This window comes from Suricata suricatta, chromosome 17, assembly GCF_006229205.1.
Source record: "Suricata suricatta isolate VVHF042 chromosome 17, meerkat_22Aug2017_6uvM2_HiC, whole genome shotgun sequence".
Classification (NCBI taxonomy): domain Eukaryota; kingdom Metazoa; phylum Chordata; class Mammalia; order Carnivora; family Herpestidae; genus Suricata; species Suricata suricatta.
The window spans coordinates 26,539,983-26,557,433 of NC_043716.1; the positions used below are offsets into that span (position 1 = coordinate 26,539,983).

At 40.3% G+C, this 17,451-nt stretch overlaps 4 non-coding genes and 1 pseudogene across 4 annotated transcripts; 4 read left to right on the forward strand and 1 right to left on the reverse strand.

Annotated features, from left to right (window-relative positions):
- Window positions 1-3,866: 3,866 nt before the first annotated feature.
- On the forward strand, window positions 3,867-4,030 carry LOC115283135. Its single transcript, XR_003904943.1, has one exon. It is a non-coding gene; the product is annotated as a U1 spliceosomal RNA (small nuclear RNA).
- Window positions 4,031-4,566: 536 nt separating this feature from the next.
- LOC115281585 lies at window positions 4,567-7,617 on the forward strand (annotated as a pseudogene).
- On the forward strand, window positions 4,640-4,807 carry LOC115283136. The gene has a single exon (XR_003904944.1). It is a non-coding gene; the product is annotated as a U1 spliceosomal RNA (small nuclear RNA).
- Window positions 7,618-12,944: 5,327 nt separating the features above from the next.
- LOC115283134 lies at window positions 12,945-13,108 on the forward strand. Its single transcript, XR_003904942.1, has one exon. It is a non-coding gene; the product is annotated as a U1 spliceosomal RNA (small nuclear RNA).
- A 940-nt stretch (window positions 13,109-14,048) lies between these two features.
- On the reverse strand, window positions 14,049-14,120 carry LOC115283105. The gene has a single exon (XR_003904914.1). It is a non-coding gene; the product is annotated as a small nucleolar RNA Z17 (small nucleolar RNA).
- Window positions 14,121-17,451: the final 3,331 nt, after the last annotated feature.

The following is a 17,451-nucleotide window of genomic DNA, read 5'->3' on the forward strand; positions in this document are numbered from 1 at the left end:
AAAATAAATAAAACATTAAAAAAATTTTTTTTATTTTTGAGAGACAGTGTGAGCAGGGGAGTGTCAGAGAGAGAGGGAGATACAGAATCTGGAGCAGCCTCCAGGCTCTGAGCTAACTGTCAGCACAGAGCCCGACGCGGGGCTCGAACCCATGAACTGTGAGATCATGACCTGAGCCGAAGCCGGATGCTTAATGGACTGAGCCACCCAGGCGCCCCATAAATGATTTTTAAAAATTAAAAAGATTTTAAACTTTGAGATTTTCTACTTTGTTGATGTTTTTTGTATGCAAATATAGTAAAAGTTTGGATTTAATTCTGACTTTGGTAACATGCTTAGAAAGTGTTTTCTTTGGGACACCTGGCTGGCTCAGTCGAAAGAGCATGTGACTCGATCTTGGGGTTGTGAGTTCGAGTACCACATTGGGTGTAGAGATTCTTTTTTTATCTTTATTTATTTTTGAGAGAAAGAGAGACAGAGAGACAGAGCACGAGCAGGGGAGGGGCAGAGAGGGAGACACAGAATCCAAAGTAGGCTCCAGGCTCTAAGCTGTCAGTGCAGAGCCCGATGCTGGGCTCGAACTCATGAACTGCAAGATCATGACCTGAGTCGAAGTTGGACGCTTAACTGATTGAGCTACCCAGGTACCCCGAGATTACTTAAATAAGTAAGAAAAAAATTAAAGAAGTCTCAGGACACCTGGCTGGGTAAGTTTGGAAGAGTATGCAAGTTTTGACCATGGGGTCATGAGTTTGAGTTCCACGTTGGGGGTAGAGATTACTTAAATAAATAAACTTTAAAAAATAAATTATAAATAAATAAAATAATTAATTTTAAAGTCTTTCCTTCAAAATTATAAACATAATTACCCATATTTTTTCTACATATGGCTTATAATTTACTTTGGATATTTTAATCTATCTGATTTTTTAAATGTAAAGTAGGAGGAAGAAAGTAATTTCTTCCTTTCCAGTGGTAAGCCAAATTTCTAACCACTCTTTTTTTTTTTAAGTTTTTATTTATTTTGAGAAAGAGAGAGCATGTATACTAGCAGGGGAGTGGTAGAAACAAAGAAAGAGAGAGAATCCCAAGCACGGTCTCTGCTGTTAGCACAGAGCCCAACATGATTGTGAGATCATGACGGGCAAGAGTCAGAGACATAACAGCCTGAACTACACTGGCACCCCTCTAAGCACTCTTTATGAGATAACCCCTCCCATGATATGCTATTTTAATATTTCATATGTATATATATACTTTTATGTACTTAGGTCCTATATTCCTGTTATAAAACCTATTTATTTTGTATGTTATTTTAATACTCTATAAGATCCAGTTCATAAAGATGTTATCGACTTAGTTGAGTTTTGCATTTTTATTCACGAGATTCATCTGTGAAGTTATTATGTCTACTTTCTCTCATTTTGGCAATAAAGTTTTTCAGCCTTTGTAAAATGAACTAAGAAGCTTCTTCAGTTTTTCTATGTTATGTTATTATTTAACAAACACCTGTATTTCCTTATATTTTTCCAATCAAAGAAATATGGCTGTCCTCAAGGGATACTGAGTTCTATAGAGCTTCTGTGAGGATTATAACACTAATGTCTTTTTCTTTTAATGTTTATTTTTTAGAGAGAGAGAGACAGAGTGTGAGTAGGGGAGGGGCAGAGAGAGAGGAGGACAAGGAATCTGACGCAGGCTCCAGGCTCTGAGCTGTCAGCACAGAGCCCGATGTGGGGCTTGAACTCATGGACTGTGAGATCATGACCTGAGCCAAAGTCAGATGCTTAACTGACTGAGCCACCCAGGTGCTGCAGCACTGATGTCTTTCTTAACCTGCTTGAGCTACAAGAAAGTGAGGGAAAGTTACCTTTTTTGCCATCAGGCACACTGTCTCAGGTGAATATTTTGATAACTAGGCCAATAAGAGTAAGTTCTTTTGAAATATTGAAACTAGTCTCATAAAGAGTATGGTCAGTTTAAGAGTTGTGTGTTTTTTCTTTAAGAAATCTTCTGAAAATGGCATTTTGAATTTAAGAGTTGTTTGGTGGTAATGGTAGATTAGTTCTTTGACGTCTCTTTCTCCCTTACATGAGTGGTTCCTGCCAGATTTCAGGGTATCTTAACTTTTAGTTCACAAAACAAAATGTAGATATTTTGTTTATAGATCAGACTCTATATACATATATATGTTTTTGTGTATATGTGGATATATATTACGTAGTTCTTGGGGGAGAATATTTATAAAAATCAAACTGGTTACTGTCAAAAGGTCAGATTGAGGAATAGTTGCAGCTCACATCACAGAATCTCCTCCCTGCTCTGTCCTAGAATGTTTTTTTCTCTCCGTCTCAGACACCTGTATGTTCTCAGTTATTCCTTGTTAATCTTTAATAGGATTTTTAAACAGCATTTGTTCTTCTTGTTTTAAAGATATGAAACTCTGGCTAATTTGTCTTGGCAGAGGACAGAACACCAGAAGAGTCTTGTATAATAAAAAGACTTGGGAAATAAGGTGATTCTGGTGTGGTCTTTGAGATACAATTGAAGAATAGTCGGAATGTGGAAACTTTAATTTTAATCTACAGTGAAGAAAGCAGGAGAGGATAAGACCATTTGTATGTGGATGTGAAATATTTGAATTATTAACCATTGCCTGAGACAGGATTTACTCCTTTTGAAGAGTCTAATATGAATCAGTGAGGGCTGGGCCATTTTGTAGAATGGAATTGCCAGTAGTATTGTTTTGGGTTTCAGAGACACCCGTACAGAGAAGAGTGAAAGGTTAAGGATATTTGGAAGCATAATTTCTTTTTGCTGGGGAAGACATCCTGGTCAGTCAGGCTTCCAGTCCTATAGACCATCATCACATTCTAGCTCTGCAGACCTCTGGGATTTCCCCAAATGTGTGTGGGAGGGGGATGCTGCCTGAGCTTCTTTGTAATTAGCGGCTAATTAGCGGCTCAGCGCAGAATTAGAACTAGTGTTTATACAACTGCTCTTTTTTTTTTTCAAGATTTAAAAAAAAAAGTCATCTCTACCCCAAACGTGGCACTCAAACCCATGACCCTGAGATCTAGAGTTACATAACCAACTGAGCCAGCCAGCTGCCCTCCTATGGCATTTTGGAGGGCACCCACTCTTTTAAGTAAGGGTGATCATTTGCTGCATATTTGAAAGAGCATAGTTTGTACTTGTGCTGGAAGCCTTGAACAACCTATTTAGCAATACTAGGACTGGATTTTCTTTTTTTCATGTTTTTTATTGGGGGGGGGATGGGGAACAGAGGATCCAAAGAGGGCTCTGCACTGACAGCCCGATGTGGGGCTCCATCTCAAGAACCTTGATAGCATGATCTGAGCAGAAGTCAGACACTTTACTGACTGAACAACCCAGGTGCCCCACTAAGACTGGACTTTCATATGCAGTTTTGCCAAATTTAATCTCTTTAGACTTGGTATTTTAGTCATGTGGATAGCGGCTTAATGAACTGTGCCAGACATCAGTGAGTTCATTAGCTCCAAAGCCTTGAAAGAAGAAACTCATTTATGTTGTTTATTTTTAAATCTGTAGAGCGTCTTTACCTTTAAGTTTTATTTTCACAGCACCAATAACTATATAGTATGTGCTAAATGAGATCAACAAAAGGGGTGTGGAATATGTAGATAAGTGAAGTGACTGTTGGTCATGGTTACATTTAGACATGTATTTCCTAAGATTTTGTCAATATTCAGATATATAAAATATTTCTGCCTAGTAACTATGGTTACAGAAGCAACAGGGTCAACAGAATGCATGAGAAAAGTGATCTTATCTGTAGAGTAACTTGAATCTGAGGGTGAGGTGCTGAGTAACATTTCCAACTCATACTTACCTGGCAGGGGAGATACCATGATCATGAGGGTAGTTTTTCCAGGATGAGGCTCATCCATTGCACTCCGGATGTGCTGACCCCTGCGATTTCCCCAAGTGTGGGAAACTCACCTGCATAATTTGTGGTAGTGGGGGACTGCGTTCGCGCTTTCCCCTGGTTTTCTCTTTAAAACAAGTGTGTCCTGTATATTTAGATTGAAAGATTTCTTCAGGGTTTAGGAATAACAATACCATTTACCTACAGGGGCAGGATTTGTTATTTATAGGTTTGGAGAAGCATTTTATCTGTCCTTACTTTTTTTTTTTTCCCATAAAATAGCTTTATGGTTATATGAGGTACCTGTGGGTGGTTAGGGACATTCTGCCTGTTGCAAATCTTGGCTCTAAGATTATGTGTCACAAAGTGATAGAATACTCCTGCATGTTTTTGGGATTAGGAGAGATATTTGTTTTGTTGGGCAGTTACTTAAGCATGCCACATCAGTGAAATCAGTGCCACCAGAAAGGTCACCAACAGTGTCACCAAAAGGGCCTTAGAATATGTAAATGAGTAGTGTCTTCTGGTTTGTTTACATTGTACATACATTTATCAGTTTTGCAAGCATTATGGTGCCCAAAATGTTATTGTCTGGGTTTTACAGTTTGGAAAGGTCTTTATTTCCTTTATTTCCTAAGTGACAATCTAGAGTTTGCATGAAGAATGAAGAGAATGACCATGTGTCTAGTGCTTGGAATGAGGATGAAGTGCCAACAATGGCATTTGCTTATACTTACCTGGTAGAGGAGAATACCAGGATTGCGAAGGTGATTTTTTGATCTGGGCACATCTAACACATTGCACTTCAGGTGTGCTGACCTCTGTGATTTTCTCAAATATGGGAAATTGGACTGCATGATTTGTGGTAGAGAGGGATTGTGTTTGTACTCTCCACTTGTATCTTGCATTTTGAAAAGATGATTATTGACTTATTACTGCTTGACTTTTAAGCCATCAATATTGTTTTCCATACTTACTCTTTCTTTTTAAAAAAATGTTATTGCTTATTTATGAGAAACACACACACACACACACACACACACACACACACACACACACACAGTGTGAGTGGGGGAGGGGCAGAGAGAGAGGGAGACGACGAATCCAAAGCAGTCTCCAGACTGAGCTGTCAGCACACAGCCTGATGGAAGGCTCGATCCCTGGAACTGCGAGTTTTTGAGCTGAGCTGAGGTTGGTCACTTAACTGACTGAGCCACCCAGGTGCCTCTTTGTAGTCATTCTTTACAGAGGGTTTTTTTTTTTAATGTATATTCATTTTTGAAAGAGAGTGTGAGCGAGGGAAGGGCAAAGAGAGAGGGGGACAAAGGATCCTAGGACTGAACTATCCAGGCGCCCCTGTAATCATTTTGTATAAGGTGATGTGTGCAGCCTTTATTGCTTGGGTGGCTGTTCATTTTGGTACTGCACTCTTCTGTTGACCACTAGAGGGCTCACTTTGCACCATCTCAAGCTATCTGCATCTGTTTCTGCTCTCGATTGTTCCCTCGGTGTGTACAGTAAAAGAATAGGAAGAAGAGGTTTCTAGGAAAGTTTGAGCACCTAGAAATGCACCTAGGACAAGGGATAAAAGGTGTAAATAATGTAAGGGACTGTTTTCACCTTGTTGATTAAAAGTGTGATGTGATAGGGGTGGCTGGTAGTCTCCATCAGTGGAACGTGCAACTCTTGATCTCAGGGCTGTGAGTTTAGCCCCACATTGGGTGTAAGGATTATGTAAAAAAATAAAATCTTTCTTAAAAGTTCAAAATGAAAGATTACTTTGAAGAAAGCTGGGAGTTTATAATTTACCACTTACATACTTAACTGAGTAGTTACAATTTCAGAGGGGTTTTTCACTCCTTTTCAGGTATGTCTCATGAGCAGTACCCTTTGGTTTTCCCCAAAATGAGAAACTGGACTACAGTATTATCTCTGCTAGTGATAGTGGTTTATGTCTTCTCCTAGACCTTAATTTTTACCTCCAAATAATTTTACTGAAGTAACATTATACATGTGAAAAAGCATTATACAGAAAGACTCAACCTGAATAGTAACACTCCCTTGATCCACCCTTTCACATCCTACCCCAGTCCTCTCCTCAGGGCATTACTTTTTTTTTTAAGTAAGCTCGAGGTCCAACATGGGGCTTGAACTCAGAACCCCAAGATCAAGAGTCACGTGCTCTATCTACTGAGCCAGCCGACTCCCAGAATACTACTTTTAAAACTTGTTTAGGGGCGCCTGGGTGGCTCAGTCAGTTAAGCCTCCGACTTCGGCTCAGGTCAGATCTCATGTTCGTGGGTTCGAGCCCCGCGTCAGGCTCTGTGCTGACGGCTAGCTCAGAGCCTGGAGCCTGCTTCCGGTTCTGTGTCTCTTTCTCTCTCTGACCCTCCCCCTCTCATGCTCTGTCTCTCCTGTATCAAAAATAAATAAAACATTAAAAAAATTTAAAAAAATGTTTTTAGGTTTCATTGCTGGTACATATAAATACTATTGATTTTTATAGATTAATCTTGTATCCTGTGACTTTGCTAAATTCAATTATGAATTTTAATAAAATTTTTGGGGGGTAAATGCTTTAGGATTTTCAACATAAACTGCATGTCATATGTGAATTAAAACTGTTTTCATCTTTTTTTCCAAACTAAGGCTTTTAATTTGTTTTCCTTGCCTTAACCTCTAGCTGGAATAAGAGTGGCTAAAGTAATCATGCTTGTTTTGTTCCTTATTTGGAAGAAAGATACTTTCACCATGAAGTGTATTAGCTATAGGATTTTCATAGATACCATTTTCAATCTAGTGATACTTAGCTAAGTTTCTTTTAAATCATAAATAGGTATTGAATTTTGTTAACTACTTTTTCTGCAACTACTTCTTAATCTGTTGGTATGATGAATTATAGGGCTTGATTTTCTAATGTTAAACCAACTTTGCATTCCTGGGATAAATCCCACTTGATAATGATGTGCTATTACTCTTTTAGTTTATTGGTGGATTTGGTTTGCAGTTTTAAAGGAATTGAAGTAATTTTGTATCTATGTCCATGAGGGATAATAGTCTATACTTTTCTTACCTGGTCTTCATCTGGTGTAGGTATCAGAGTAATGCTGCTTCATAAAATAAATTGGCTCCTTCCCTTGGGTATGCCACTGAAGGTTCTTAGTGTTGCATGGAGTAGAAAAAGGCAAAGTGGATGGGTTCCCACTCTGGCTAAATGGTATCTGATGAATGTGAGCAGCTCTCCTTCCGAGTCCGGGTATTTATGCCAACAAGTATATAGTGAGAAGCTGTGGCAAAGATGGCTTTCACATTTGTGTGTGGCTCCACTCCTTCTTGTCATCCACACCAACAAGATGTTGTCCTGCACTGAGGCCAATGGGTCCCAGACAGGTACGTGAGGTGCCTTCAGAAAGCCACAGGGCACAGTGGCCATGGTCCACATTGGCCAAATCATCATGTCCACCCACACCAAACTGCAGAACAAGGATCATGTGATTGAGGTCCTATGCAGGGTTGAGTTCAAGTTCCCTAGCTGACAGAACATCTACATCTCTAAGAAGTAGTACTTTACCAAGTTTAATGCGAGTGAATTTGAAGACAAGGTGGCTGAAAGGCAGCTCATCCCTGGTGGCTGTGGGATCAGATACATCCCTAATTGTGTCCCTCTGGACAAATGGCAGACCCTACACTCATGTGGGTGTCAGTGATGCCTCTCCTTACTCATACCCACCAATAAAACCTATATCTTGTCCCAAAAAATTTAGGGGGGGCGTGAATTTAGGCTTTAGCAAGATACTTAGCTACTATGTTAATAGACAAGGATGGAAGAAGGGAGATCGCTTAGAATGTTACTGCACTCTTCTAGGCAGGAGAGGAGAATGGCTTGTACCAAAGTGGTACCGCTGGAGATGGTGAGAAGGGGTCAGATTCTGAACATAATTTTTTTTGATGTTTATTTATTTTTGAGAGAGAGTGAGGGAGGTAGGAGTCATGAGAGAGGGAGATACGGAAACCAAAATAAAAAGCTCCAGGTTCTGAGCTGTCAGCACAGAGCCCGACACGGGACTCGAACTCATTAACCAGGAGATCATGACCTGAGCCAAAGTTGTACACTCAGCCGACTGAGCCACTCAGGCACCCCTGAACATAATTTTAAAGGAAAAATGTTAAAGACTTGCTGTGGATGGGATGTGTGACATGAAAGGAGAGAAGGGAGAAAAATGTGGCCTCTAAGTCTTACCTGTACCTTTAATATTTTTTTCACCTATTAAATGTAGAATCCAGGAGGCTGTACCTCCTGCTCCTCCTCTCCATTATTCTTATTCATAGATAGGGAGGCCAGGGTATCAACATCTCAAGAACTCAAAATCATGAGGGAAATGATGATCTCTTTCTTTATATTATTAAAAAACATTTTTGTGTGAAAAACTTCTAATATAAACTAAAACAGGTTAATAAAATAGTAGTCTCCTATTTAGCAACACTAAAGTAAGCTTCAGCAATGAACAATTCAAGGCCAATCTTGTTTCTTCTGTGTCTCTACACTCTAAACCTCCAAACCTAGCTTGAAATAAATCCCATGTAGCAAGGTATTTCAGCCATGATTATTTCAGTATGTATCTCTAAAGATGAGGGCTGTACTTTTTCTTGACATTTTTAACTGCTTTATTGAAGTATAATATAAACATAACATTCACCCATTACTTTGTGTAATGATTAGTATTTTATACAGTTATCCAGCCATTGCCACAATCCAGTTTTAGCACATTTTTATGACCCCTCCGCAAATTCTTCTGTGCCCGTTTGAAGTGTCCCTGATTCCCATGCCCCAACCCTAGCCATAGGCAACAATGGATCTATTTCTTACAGATTTGCCTTATCTAGAAATTTCATATAAAATGGAATAATATAGTATATAGTGTGTCTGACTTCTTTCATGTAGCAGTCTTTTGAGTTCATTCATACTGATAAATTTATCATTATTTTGTTCCTTTTTATTGCTAAATAGTGTTTCGTTATTCTGCTTTTTCTCTCGTTATTCTGTGTTATTATCAAGCAAGTAAACCTATTGTGGCATTGGTATACTAACTTTATTTGTTGTTTCTCCTGATTTTATCTCTTGTGAGAAAGGATGATTAAGATTTATTTCTGGCCAGTTTGTTCTCTAGGTCAATTTGAAGTCTCAACTCTTAAGGCTGTCAAAATAACCAGGGTATATTATCCCTTTGTTTTTTAACCTAAATTTATTTTTGAGAGAGAGAGAGAGAGAGAGAGAGAGAGAATGTGAGTGGGAGAGGGGCAGAGAGAGAGGGAGACAATCCAAAGCAGGCTTCAGGCTCTGAGCTGTCAGCACAGACCCCAACTTGGGGCTCAAACCCACGAACTGTGAGATCATGACCTGAACTGAAGTCAGACAATCAACTGAGCCACACAGGTACCCTGAGCATCCACCTCTTGATTTTGGCTCAGGTCTTGATCCCAAGGTCATGGGATTAAACCCATGTTGGGCTTGCGTCAGGCTCATAACAGGCTCTGTGCTGACTGTGGAGCCTGCTTGGGATTCTCTTTCTCTTTCTCTCTCTCTCCTTCTGCCCCTTTCCTCTTCTTGAACTCTCTCTAAAAAGAACAAATAAAAAACACTTTTTTCCATCCACATGTTTTTGTTCAACCTATATATTCAATTTTTTACAATCATATATTTAAGACCTTTCTTTGTTCTTTTCTATTTGTATAGTTTCTTGTACTTGTTTTTCAGATGCAACGTGTTTTAGCTCTCTGGGGATTTTTAAAAATTTTTTTAAATGTTTATTTATTTTGAGGTAGAGGGAGACCGAGTGCAAGAAGGGGAGGGGCAAAGAGAGAGGGAGACACAGAATCTGAAGTAGGCTCCAGACTCTAAGCTGAGATTAATCTGTGAAGTTATTATGTCTACTTTCTCTCATTTTGGCAATAATTTCTCTCGGGTTTTTCTTTTTTGAGGCTTGCAAAAAAAGCGCAAAGTAGACACTATCACAATCTTCTGTTACTCCTTTTACTAAAATAGTTCAAATCAATGTTTTTGCCATACTATCAAAAGTTCTAGTTCTTTTTCTCTCCTTAAATCAAAGTGGTTCAGTGGAAAGTAGAAATGGGCACCGGGGTCTCCAGCTGCCAGCTCCGCCCGAAGCCAGGCCAGGGGCTGGCCCGGTCTCTCATGGCGGTCACATACTTCAGAACTTACAGCACACGGACAGGAACCAGACGTTCCAGCCCAATTCCAGAAAGCAGCACAAATCCTCCCCCGCACAGTATGAAAAATATACACCTCTACCGCTCTGCAGTCATGCATTTAGCTTGTTTCTTTAAAAAAAAAAATCAGTAATATGTATTTTGTTTCCTCTCAAGTTTTCAAGAAAAAGAAAGAGCCCTCATGACCTGAGACGCTTAACTGACTGAGCCACCCAGGCACCCCAGCTCTCTGAGGAGTTTAATGGTAGTTTTTATTTTCATTTTTAAATTTCTTCCCTTTGCATAATCTGCTTTCTCCGAATTATCTTCTTTTGGTTGGTTTGTTTAGCTTCCGTCTTTCATGTTTGAGGCTTTTGTCAGATGTCTGGTCATCCTTGGTGGCTCAGTGCTTCTTGATTATCTATAGACATTCAATATACCATCTCTATCCATTACCCAGGATTATTTACAGTGGTGAAAAATTGAACCAACCTAAGTGTCCAGCAATAGGGGAATGTTAATATAAATTATGGGCCATCCGTAAGATGGACTGTCATGCAGAAATTTGAATTTTTTTTAGTGTTTATTTATTTTTGAGAGAGAGCACAAGCAGGAGAAAGACAGAGAGAGAAGTAGACACAATCTGAAGCAGACTCCTCTGAGCTGTCAGCCCAGAGCCCAATGCAGGGCTTGAACTTGGGAATGGTGAGATCATGACCTCGGCCAAAGTTGGACGCTTAACTGACTTAGCCACCCAGGCGCCCCAGAAATTTAAAATTATATTAATAAGTAGGGAGTTAATTGGAAGCGCCAAGGGCCAAGGTGAGGGCTTCCCTGCAGAGTAATCTGGATAGGCCCTTGTAACAGAGAAAGCCTATGGCTGACATCTTTGGGACTTTGTTTTAGGATGTTCACATTTTTCAGGGGACACTTCCAGTATCCTAGAAGGTGAATGTTTGGTTTCCAGTATCCTGGAAATCAAATGGAAGATGGGAGGGAGGTGTCAGCATTCAGCCTTTTCAGTAAAAGTTTAAGTTTTCATCTGAGCTACTCCAGAGAGCTCCAGAGATGCAGAAATTTAAAGACATGCGTCCTATATATATTTTTTTTTAATTTTTGTTTAAATGTTTTTTACTTATTTTTGAGAGACAGAGAGAGATAGTGCGAGCAGGGGAGGATCAGAGTGAGAGGGAGACACAGAATCTGAAACAGGCTCCAGGCTCCGAGCTGTCAGCAGAGAGCCTGATGTGGGGCCCAAACCCATGAACTGCGAGATCATGACCTGAGCCAAAGCCGGATGCCCCAACGTCCTATATATTTTTAACGAGAGAGAATGAAGTTAGTTGGTAAAATAATATATGCATTAATCATATGTTATAATTATATGTTGTGTTGTCTTGACTATTTTTTTTAATGTTTTTATTTATTTTTGAGACAGAGAGAGACAGAGCATGAGAGGGGGAGGGGCAGAGAGAGAAGGAGACAGAACCAGAAGCAGGCTCCAGGCTCTGAGCTAGCTGTCAGCACAGAGCCTGACGCGGGGCTCGAACCCACGAATGTGAGATCTGTCCTGAGCCGAAGCCGGAGGCTTAACCGACTGAGCCACCCAGGCACCTTTGTCTTGACTATTTTTTAAAATTTTTTAAAGTTTATTTGTTTCTGGGGCACGTGGGTGGCTCAGTCGGTTGAGCAGCCTGCTGCGGCTCAGGTCATGATCTCATGGTTTGTGGGTTCGAGCCCCACCTAGGTTCTGTGCTGACAGCTCAGAGCCTGGAGCCTGTTTCAGATTCTCTGTCTCCCTCTCTGTCTGCCTCTCCCTTGTTCCCATTCTGTTCCTCTCTGTCTCAAAAATAAACAAACATAAAAAAAATTTTTTTAACTTTCTTTCTTTTGAGGAATAGAGCACACTGTCAGTGCAGAGCCCAATTCAGGGCTTGAACTCAGGTACCATGATATCAGTACCTGAGCTGACATCTAGAGTCAGCTTAACCGACGCTTAACCAACTGAGCCACCCAGGTGCCCCCTGTCTTGACTATTTGAAAAGAAACAAGAAAAACCCTGCTCTAGAGGCCCATTGTCTACTGCTTTCAAGGAAAGCAGTCCATCCTTAGGGGGCTGGGTGTTAACATAAGAACATAGGCAGGAATAGGAGACAAAGCGTGGGGCCTAAGCTGGGTGGGAGGTCTGGCTGAATAGTTTTCCCCCTTCTGGCTAAAAGCTTGTCTAGTGTTGTGCAGTGTGTACACTGAATTGCAGTCAAGATCTTGGATTCCAGAACCCTCACACTGCAATACACCCTGCCAGCACGTAGCCACGACACTCTCCGCTCCTTGCTCTTCCACCTCCTGGAATAGGAGGAAATGATGTGGAACTTTGATATCCCTAGAAAGCCTGAAGCTAAACTGGTTTGTGGTTAAAGGCTCATTTGTGATGGTTTGCTGAAGGGTACTTCACACAGGGAGGTCTGAAGACCAGCTACACCAAAAGCTGGGAACGGGATGGATGGATTTTTGTCAGGAAACTAGGAGGAGGAGCTGGTCTGCAGAGGCTGCCTCAAGGGGGCTCAGCTGTCGGCTTAGCCCGCCCAGATGTATGACGTTATACTTGGAGGTGGAGTATGTAGATTAGAGATTGAGGGCATTTTGGAACTGTGTTTTCTGGAAAGATGTACATGATTATTTGCTGTTACCAATACTAAGGTACATAGTAAAATCGGCTTTGAGTATCACTAATATAGATAAAAGCCAATTAGAGTCATTTCAAGAGTGACCCCAACCTCAAAGTGGTGTGCACAGCAGCGGGCGTCGCTGCGCTCGCCTCCACCTCATACTTACCTGGCAGGGGAGACACCATGATCATGAAGGTGGTTTTCCCAGGGCGAGGCTCACCCACTGCACTCCGGATGTGCTGACCCCTGCGATTTCCCCAAATGTGGGAAACTCGACTGCATAATTTGTGGTAGTGGGGGACTGCGTTCGCGCTTTCCCCTGTAGGACTGTGTTCTAAAAACAGTTGCTTACATTTCCCATTGTGAGTCGCTTAGATATTCTGAATGAGGTTTTTCTGAGCTTCTTGTTGGTGATCATCTGTTTTAGCCTTTTCCGTTGGCAATATCTTCTAGGGGTAGTTATTTGCTTATGTATGGATGAGCAAATCCTGTCATTGGCAATAGACTTGTTTTTATATATCACCTTAAGCACTTTTTATATCTTACTGGACAGCACTGCTCCCCTTACTTAAAGGTTCCTGGAAGGCCTTGATACTTTAGAAACTCACATTGCCCTGTTTTGTCCTCATTAAGCTGGAGAGTGCAAGTCTAGACATTCAACTTTCTCTTGTGAAAGTTACCTGGGGGGTTAAGCGCCCACTCTTGGGTTACCCTCAGATGGGGTCATTATCACAGGGTTCAGGGTTGGAGAGTTCAGTATGGAGCCTTTCCCTCTGCCTCTCCCCTGCTGGCTCGAGGACCTGCATACTCTCTAAGATAAATAAACTTTAAAAATATGTATTGAGGGGTGCCTGGGTGGCTCAGTAGGTTGTGTCCGGCTTCGGCTCAGGTCATGATCTCAACAGTTCGTGGGTTTGAGCCCCGCGTCGGGCTCTGTGCTGACAGCTCAGAGCCTGGAGCCTGCTTCAGATTCTGGATCTCCCTATCTCTCTGAACCTCCTCTGCTCACACTGTCTCTCTGTCTCTCAAAAAATAAATAAAAGACATTTAAAAAGTTTTTTTAAAAATACGTATTGAATAAAAAAAAGCTACCTGGGGTCTACACAAACCACTATTGAATTCAGGATTAAACATTTAGGTATTATAGGCAAGGCACCTAAAACACTTTTTAAAAAGTGAATTTTTAGGTGGAAGAAAATGTCATATATGGGAATGCTTGGCCAGCTGAGTCAGTAGAGCATGCAACTTTTTTTTTTCTTCCTGGTGCATCAGACAATCAAGTACCAATCATTTTTGTCAGACTTTGGTCACTAAACAGTGTCATCATCTGCAGAGCATGCAACTTTTGATCTCAGGTTCATTATGAGTTCGAGCCCCATGCTGGGAGTAGAGGTTACTTTCAAAAAAAGAAAGGAAATGTCATGTATAATAATATATTTACCTTCTTAGCACAGTCACATAATTTTAATATGTGTGGGTTTTTTAATGGAAGAAGGGCCCATCAAGGCAAAATTGTGTAGAGCTCTTTAAAATTATAACATGGTCGGGGCACCTGGGTGGCTTAGTCTGTTAAGCGTCCGACTTTGGCTCAGGTCATGATCTCACCTGTGGTTTGGAGGCCCCCATTGGGCTCTCTGCTGACTGACATCTCAGAACCTGGAGCCTGCTTCAGATTCCGTGCCTCCCTCTCTTTCTGCCCCTCCCCTGCTCAGACTCTGTCTCTCAAAAATAAACATTTAAAAATATCTTGTTAAATCATAACATGGTTCTGACTGAACAGGATTCTTACTTTCATTAGTTCTCACTGCTTTTTATATAGTTCTGACAGGCAACTTTGTGGGTTCAAATCCCATGTTGGCCTTTGCACTGGCAGCATGTACAGAGCCTGCTTGGGATTCTGTGTCTCCCTCTCTCTCTGCCCCACCCCCACTCATTCTATGGCATTCTCTCTCTCAAAAATAAATAAATATTTTTTAAAAGTTTAGGTAACTGTGAGAAGTGTGTACTACATACATTTAAGTAATGACTTGAGAACAGTTTTTGGTTTTGTTTTGTTTAATCATTAGCAGTACTCATAGAAATTCAAGAATACTGGAGTAGATAGTATGGCCCTCAGAATAGCAAGAAGTCTCTGAGTACTTGTGAAGTCAAATCTGTGGATGACACAAATAGTCCTGAGGTCTCAGGGCTGTGGCTAGCCTGGCTCATGGATGCTATGAAAACAGTCAAAGTTTTACCTTCTTTCTGTGAAATCAAGCCTCCTGGAATAAAATTAGGAAGGTAGTTCAATAATGAAATGATACTTTTTATTTTATTTTTTTATTTTTATCTGTAAACATTTATTGGATGCTTATTATATTTCAGGTACCAATATAAGCTCTCTATGTGAAATGATACTTTTTATAACTGAAGTGGGCTGGGTCACACTTTGTGGAAGAAGTTATCTAGCAAATGTCTAATTAGCATGACTGGTTTATACTGCAGAACCAGGGCCAATGTGTGAATGGGTTCAGCTACCTGCAACCAGGGTAGAGTGGCTATAGAGTGTTACTCATGCTTCCTTGGTGGTGAATTAGATTCAGTTTGTTGGTGCCATGGGCAACTTCTTGACAATTACACCTGCTTTATAAACATATATAACAAAACTCAGCTTTTAAAAATTGAGTATACATGGCACCCTCATTATATTTCTACATATCAGTCCTCTGATCCCATGAGTCTAAAGAACGGATGGAGATTGAGGGATGGAGGTGAGACTCACAGACTGAGAGGCTTGTCAACTGGAACAGAACATCTGAGTTGGCAGGGCAGCCATGATCTCGGAACTCTCCAAATATTCACTTTACTGAGGCAGGGGCTGTGTTTCTCCATCTTGGCTTATTTGGGGCCTTTGATTTAGTTGATCATTGTAGTTGGTTGTTTTGTTCTCTACGTATGTACAAATTATTACTGATAATTATAATTGTTTCTAGAGGGTATATTCAAGCACTGATATCTAAAATATAGTGAAATCACAGTTTGAACCTAAGACTATCTGATATTAAACCGAGCGTTCAAATCTCCTTGTTTTAATGTTTATTTATTTTTAAGAGCAAGAGAGACAAAGCATGGTGGAGGGTGGGGCAGAGAGAGAGGTGGACAGAATCCAAAGCAGGCTCCAGGCTCTGAGCTGTCAACACAGAGCCTGATGCAGGACTCGAACCCATGAACTGCAAGATCATGACCTGAGCCAAAGTCCAGTGCTTAACCAGCTGAGCCACCAGGGCACCCCGTGCTCAAAACTCTTTAAATACTATGCAAAATACCCCTGCAGAAATTCAACTAGGATTTGGTGGTCTCTGTATTTTTTTTTTAAGCTGACAAATTTATTTTGAGAAAGAGCAAGAGGGCATGGGAAGGGAGAGAGGGAGAGAGAGAGAGCCCCAAGAAGGCTCCACACAGCTCAGAGCCCAATGCTGGACTCAAACCCACGAACCACAATACCATGACCTGAGCCAAAATCAAGAGTTGGACGCTTAACAGACTGAGGCAACCAGGTGCCTCTAGGGTTTTCTTATTATTCATGATCTCCTTATTATGAAGAAAAAACAGTCTAACAATATTACTGAAATTCTGTAATGTGTATTTTACAACTAATAAAATTTATGTCTTTTGCATTCCTTTTCAGTAATTTTCATTAAGGATACACATTTTTACAAAATGGTACTCATGGTATACATAAAATTTCATATCCTCTTTCTTCTTAACCTTTTGTATAATTTTTTCATGTTGTTAATTATTATTACTATTATGTTTGTTTAATACTTCATTTCCCTATTGTTTTGACATCAAAGGTTTTTGGGTAATTTTGGTTCATCTATGATGAACACCTTTGTACATAGGACATTGTCTTTCTCTAGAATTACTTCCTTCAGCGCTCCCTTCAGCAGCACATATACTAGAATTACTTCCTTCGGGTAAATTAAAAGAAATTTCTAGGTCAAAAAGAATGAACATTTTTGGCATGAGATGTATATAACTAGGTTTTTTGGGTTTTTTTTTTTTTACTACAAGTAATATTATAGCCCTGTTATAGACTATTTAGGGGAAGAAAACATTAGTCCATAGTTCTTTGTTGACACTAACATAATTACATTAGTTTGCATTTTGGTGTATTTCCCTTAAGTCTCTTAAACTTTGTTTAGAAATAGCTTTTTTTTTTTCTTTGAGAGAGAGAGAGAGCAGGAGAGAAGGAGAGAGAGAGAGTGGGAGAGAAGGAAAGAGAGAATCCCAAGCAGGCTCTGCAGTGTCAGCATGGAGCCCAACAAGGAGGCTTAAACTCACAAACCATGAGATTATGACCTGAACCAAAATCAAGAGTCAGATGGTTAACTGACTGACCCACCCAGGTGTCCCAGAAATAGTTTTAATCATATTATATACTTAATTTTGTATGCTGCTTTTATGGCATCAACATTATACAATTTAGACTTCCCTCTCATTCTTAACAAACTTGAAGTTATTTTTATAATTAACTATGAACCCTAAAATTAGAGATCTAGACTTCGAAAGAGAAAAGAAATCACGGAAAAGTTGTTTCAAAAGAATTTTAAAATATTTATCACATGTCACCTCTTTTCCCCACAACACCCGCAATAATTTAAGGCACTTCTTAAGATCTCTGTA